The 6,511-nt window shown below is 40.0% G+C and overlaps 2 long non-coding RNA genes across 2 annotated transcripts; both read right to left on the reverse strand.

Moving 5' to 3' along the window:
• Positions 1–695: 695 nt before the first annotated feature.
• LOC306919061 lies at positions 696–2,084 on the reverse strand. The gene is made up of 4 exons (XR_013789462.1): positions 2,011–2,084; positions 1,581–1,648; positions 1,262–1,383; positions 696–768 (listed from the first exon to the last, which is right to left on the reverse strand). It is a non-coding gene; the product is annotated as an uncharacterized lncRNA (long non-coding RNA).
• A 1,713-nt stretch (positions 2,085–3,797) lies between these two features.
• LOC306919060 lies at positions 3,798–5,319 on the reverse strand. The gene is made up of 5 exons (XR_013789461.1): positions 5,267–5,319; positions 4,790–4,853; positions 4,286–4,350; positions 4,026–4,086; positions 3,798–3,898 (listed from the first exon to the last, which is right to left on the reverse strand). It is a non-coding gene; the product is annotated as an uncharacterized lncRNA (long non-coding RNA).
• Positions 5,320–6,511: the final 1,192 nt, after the last annotated feature.

Genomic DNA, 6,511 nt, shown 5'->3' on the forward strand with positions numbered 1-6,511 from the left:
ACGATAGAGACACATGACAATTTGGGACCATAATGCTTATGAGAAGATTTTAAAATGACCATGTTATTCTCCATAGAGAATAACTTCCAAACCCCTTGGAACCAGGGAGTGACATCAGGACTTCAGCGCTCTATACACAACACATTGATTCTCAAAGGTGGAAATTTTAAGTCACCTTGTTGTATGAGGGGGACACCATCAAATTCAACACCCTCCTCCTGTTCAGTGCAGCCTGTCCGCATACCTGGATTGAAGGCAAAGAAAGGAAACCTTAAACTCCAGTGACAAAAACACTGCCTTCAACTTCACACAAGTGCTGCAAAGTATATAAAGTATCAAATTTGTCCATGACGCAACTCAGTAGTCAGATCCGTAAGTTGTTCTCATCAATAGATGATCAGTTTTGGGATAAAGACTCATCATTGTCAAGCAATAAACAGCCATCATCATGATACCCATTTGGGTGCGTTAAGGTTGTTAAATATCGAAGAGCACCACAGTTCAAAAAGCAAATGTCATGACAAACACCATTTGATATCCTTGCACATGAATCATATTGGTCAAGACAAGAACATTGGTAACACTTATGCCTCAGATGGTAGTGCATGTTAGCTATTCTCATAGATAACGCTAATTAAATGTGTCAGTATGCAGGTCAAACAGGATGCACCCTACAGTATTTTGAAAGTATTAATGCTACTAACATTTATTGCAGTAGAAGTTTCCAGAGATTTTCTTCCCCTCATCTCAGCACTACCACCTTGTGGCCTATAGGGAGGAAAGACAAACAAAACAAGTCTTAAAAACTCAATAGACATCATATTGACACTTATTGGCAACAGTCAGTCTCAGATGGTAGTGCATGCGAGTTTTTTCATGGTCGTTAAACTCAACCAAGGCGAGTAGTGTAATCATAGACAGACAATATAGCACAAGATATTCTAGAGATACTAGGCAAATTAGTTTATAGGAAATTGTTGGTGTTGTTAGTCACATTAGACAGTCGACAGAAACGGACCATTTTTCCTTTTTTACAGATTGAATTAGATGGAAAGATTCACCTAATTCAATCTGAGAACCCAACAGTTGGTCCTCCAGAAGATTTCACTATAGGAGCTCTGAAGTTTCTCATAAAGAGTTATCAGTTTTGGGATAAAGGACTCATCACTGTTAAGCAAGGACAATAGTCATGGCCATTGAATTGTTTAGAGGCCGTAACAGACAAGTAGAAGTTAATTTTGTAACTTGTGGGCATTAGTACCTAGTCTGGTAAACCATCCTGGGCCAACAATTCACATTTCATGAGTCTACTGCAGACCGGTCTTGCCGCAAGCACTTGGGGCATTTTGCAGAAATCAAACGGTGGGATGACCAGTACGTTTCCTGTGAAAGAGGTCAACATTAGATACAGGAGCCACCGGCAGATAAACTTCAGCACAAATGGCATGTCTCAGACAAGTGTATCATTTCAGAGTCAAGACTCAAACAAGGCATGGTAAGGATAAAACAAGTTACATCACAGACTGCACAGGTTCAAATAGAAGACCCTTGGTCCTTCCTGGTTGGAAAATTAAAGTCACCTTGTCTTATGGAGGGCCATGGACAGCATCAACACCTTACATCTGTCCAGTGCAGCCTGTCATCATACCTGGATTGAAGGCAAAGAATGGAAACGTTAAACTCTAGTGACAAAACAAAAAAAATACTGCCTTCGAACTTCACATAATGCAATAGGATAAGTGCTGCAAAATATAGGAAAGTAACACATTTGTCCATGACTCAACTCAGTAGTCAGATCCGTAAGTTTTTCTCATCAAGAGTCAGTTTTGGGATAAAGGACTCATCACTGTTAAGCAAGGACAATAGTCATGACCATTGAATTGTTTGGAGGCTGTAACAGACACATGAATTCACATTTCATGCATCTACTGTAGACTGGTCTTGCCCCAAGCACTGGGTGGGCGTTTTGCAGAAACCAAACTGTGGACAAGCTAATCAGTGTCTGCTCACCTCGTCTTTTGGAGGGCCACGGACAGCATCAACACAGTCAGTCTGTCCAGTGCAGCCTGTCATGCCAGGATTGAAGGCAAATAAATGAAACATTAAAAAAAAAAACACAGACGCAATGGTATAAGGGGTGCAAAGAATATACAAGAAAGTTAACAGAGCAAAACTAAAATTCCAACTTAAACACAGATCCAAAAGAATAAATGTGAAGATTATGAAGATGTATGGCCAAAATTGTGTCCATGACTCAACTCAGTAGTCAGATCCGATAAATGTCTCATCAATGGATGATCAGTTTCGGGATAAAGACTCATCATTGTCAAGCATGAGACAATCGCCCTGATCATGATACCCATTTGGGTGCATTAAGATAAATGTTATAAAGGCTCATACCACCTTAGGTTAAATAGCCAAGACCACTTGATATCCTTACAAATGAACGATAGTGTGTCAGGGTTAGAAATTTGGCATTGTTAAGAAGGAAACACTTATGGCTCAGATGGGTAGTGCATGCAAGTATTCTCATGGTTAAAATGCGTCAGTAAACAGGACAAACGGTAGAAGTTTCCAGAGATGTTGATTCCCTCACATCTCCCCACTACCACCTTGTGGCCTATAGGGAGGGAACAAAAAAAAAAAAACATGTGTAGCAAGTGGCACAATGGATGACTAATTAAAGGTTGGTATATGGTAAAGGAATTGACTGCACATAAACCAGAGTACCAGGTTCGGAAGGAGCTCAATGTGTGAGTGAAAACCAGAGAAATAAGGAGGCAGAAACTGGAGTTAAAGGTTAACGGAAATATTATTGACTCAAAAAACAGAACTTAACAACTTTGAACATTTATAGAAAATACAAAATGGGGGCCCTTTAAAGGTGGTGACTTTGAGAGTCCATGTTGAGTTCCTATGTTTCTAGGGGGGAATTCAGTCTCTCTCCAGTGTGGAGAACAGGGTTACCACATTTGTGGAGGGAAGGGGGGGGCGTCGAGATCCGGGTCGGCTCGCCAGGTCCAGGTACCAGCCGGTACCAGAACCATCCAAAGGAGATTCCTTTTAAGGACACAAAAACCTGACCTGCAAGGCCAGGTGTCTAAATCAGTATTGTTCAAAAATCATCGTTGTACAACTTTAAATCAAAAACTATTAATGAATAAAGAGTTCGATGTGATCAGTATCAATCTTTAATCATTTTTCTAGTAACAGTTTATATATCATTACATGCATGCTTTTAGAAAATAAAATTCAAGGTATTTTATAATATCAATATTAATTATTAAACCAAAAGTTCAAACATAAATCATAAATCAAATACTTTCAATATAAACTCAAACAGTTAACCAGTTGATCCAAGTTAACATGACACCAAGCCTATATAACTCACCGAAGAGTAACCAAGGATTGTCACAGTAGTGAAGCGGAACCTGCTGCTGCCATGCCAAACATTTCAGCCATCTTGAATGATGTGGGAGTGGAGGAACTTTATACTGTCTTGATTGACAGTTGACATGGGTTGCCATTTTCGGGTTGCCATGTTGGCTGGGTTACACTTGTCTTAATATTTCGACAGACAACTACTGACACTTATTGGTGACAGTCAGTCAGTCTCAGATGGTAGTGCATGCGAGTTTTTTCATGGTCGTTAACCTCAACCAAGGCGAATAGTGTAATCATTGACAGACAATAAAGACGACAAGTCTCGAGATAGGCAAATGTATTTATAGGAAATTGTCATCTACAAGCTCACCTGTGACAGATATTATAGGAGCTCTGAAGTGGTATGGTCCACAGCAGGGATTCCGCGACAGGTTCTTCACGTACACAGCAGTATCCGTTTATCCACACGAGCAAGATGCCCAAGTAGATGATGTCTGCCATCAAGGTGCAGAACCTAAATTAAGGACACATTACACAGAATGAAAGACATTACCACTCATTGATGGGCATGGTTGCCAGCACAGCGTTTACCAGCATAATAGTGTACTGACAAAGCATCAAAAAGTTTCCAATAGGCTCACCTTGCAAGTGAGGCTTCAGGTGCACAATTGGCGGCTGGGACAACCATGCAGTACATTTCCTCTGTGAAAAAGGTCACCATTAGATACAGTAGCCAAAAGCACATACTCTTGAGAAAATAGCATGTCTCAGACAAGTGTATCGTTTCAGAGTCAAGACTCAAACAAGGCATGGTAAGGATAAAAAGGTTACATCACAGACTGCACAGGTTTAAAGTAAACACAAGACCTTTGGTCCGCCCTGGTTGGAAAATTAAAGTCACCTTGTCGTATGGAGGGGGGACAGCATCAACACCTTCCGTCTGTCCAGTGCAGCCTGTCATCATACCTGGAATGAAGGCGAAGAAAGGAAACAGTCATTACCTTCAAAGGACAAGTGCTGCAAAATATATTATATTAAAACATCAAATTTGTCCATGACTCAACTCAGTAGTCAGATCCGTAAGTTGTTCTCATCAATAGATGATCAGTTTTGGGATAAAGACTTGTCAAGCAATAAACAGCCATCATCATGATACCCATTTGGGTGCGTTAAGGTCGTTAAATATCGAAGAGCACCACAGTTCAAAAAGCAAATGTCATGACAAACACCATTTGATATCCTTGCACATGAATCATATTGGTCAAGACAAGAACATTGGTAACGCTTATGCCTCAGATGGTAGTGCATGTTAGGTATTCTCATAGATAACGCTAATTAAATGTGTCAGTAAGCAGGTCAAACAGGATGCACCCTACAGTATTTTGAAAGTATTAATGCTACTAACATTTATTGCAGTAGAAGTTTCCAGAGATTTTCTTCCCCTCATCTCAGCACTACCACCTTGTGGCCTATAGGGAGGAAAGACAAACAAAACAAGTCTTAAAAACTCAATAGACATCATATTGACACTTATTGGCAACAGTCAGTCTCAGATGGTAGTGCATGAGTTGTTTCATGGTCGTTAAACTCAACCAAGGCGAGTAGTGTAATCATAGACAGACAATATAGCACAAGATATTCTAGAGATACTAGGCAAATTAGTTTATAGGAAATTGTTGGTGTTGTTAGTCACATAAGACAGTCGACAGAAACGGACCATTTTTCCTTTTTTACAGATTGAATTAGATGGAAAGATTCACCTAATTCAATCTGAGAACCCAACAGTTGGTCCTCCAGAAGATTTCACTATAGGAGCTCTGAAGTGGCATGGCCACAGCAATGGTTGGTGTTCATTAGACAGGTACATTAACCTTTCACATACCCAGCAGTACCCGTCCATTAGCCACAGGAGCAAAACACCAAAGTAGATCCCGCCTGCCATCAAGCAGCAGAACCTACATGGAATAAGGATGCAATGCATTAGTCAGAATGAAGGACATAACGACTCATTGATGGGCATGGTTGCCAGCACAGAATTTACCAGCATAATACAGTACAAGCATTAGAATGTTCCTTAATTACAAAAGGTAAAGAAGTCCCCAATTCAGCTCAAAGGCGTTAAATAAATTTTGCTCATATGCAACTAAACTGTAACGCCACACCTTAACACTTTGATTGCTGCAAGATCTCAACAGGCCTATTTGGATGTTGCTGCCGTTTAACATTGCACAAAGGCCTTGTTCGGGGGCCCACAGTAAAATGTTCTCTTATAGCGAGAATCACACGCCTACATCAAAAGAAAGCTGAACTTGTCCACTTCAATTAAAAAAATACATTTTGATTTTACCATGTTCCATTCTGGAGATATTGACCTTTTTGCAACACCTGCATTTGCCTGGAAGTGGTTATCTTGAACAGCGAGCAGAGTTATGGATGGTTTAAAGTCAGAGACATTGACAGGCAGATATAAAATTGAACCCAATAAATATCCTATACATCCTATACACCGAATGAAAGCCCTGAATGTGTACTTTTACGAGGAAAACAGTAAACATTGATCCCATCTACAGTTAGACAGTAATTGGTTATTGAATGCAGCTTGTGCCCACCAGATAACTTCAGAGAAGACATGGACGTGAACTCCTCAATATTCACAAAATAAGGCCTATAGCGACATATAAATACTATATACCGTATGAAACAGAAGACTCTCTGCTTTCATAAGGAAAAAAATTGTACTGTAATAATAAAAAAATCACACCCCTGTGAAGTGAGCAGTGCAACTCTACTTCTCTACTTATTCACTACAGCTCGCTATATACGGACTGAGGCAGAAAGTCATGTAAACCTTTTATTTACAGTTTGGTCTGTAAACTTCTACTGTAATAATAAAAATCACACCCCTGTGAAGTGAGCGTTGCAACTGTTCTGTACTTATTCACTACAGCTCGCTATATACGGACTGAGACAGAAAGTCATGTAAACCTTTTATTTACAGTTTGGTCTGTAAACTTCTACTGTAATAATAAAAATCACACCCCTGTGAAGTGAGCGGTGCAACTGTTCTTTATAGTTGCGCGGTGCAACTGTAGAGAACAGTTGCACCGCTCAAACTGTAAATAAAAGG

This window comes from Electrona antarctica (genome assembly GCF_951216825.1).
Source record: "Electrona antarctica genome assembly, contig: scaffold_45, whole genome shotgun sequence".
Classification (NCBI taxonomy): domain Eukaryota; kingdom Metazoa; phylum Chordata; class Actinopteri; order Myctophiformes; family Myctophidae; genus Electrona; species Electrona antarctica.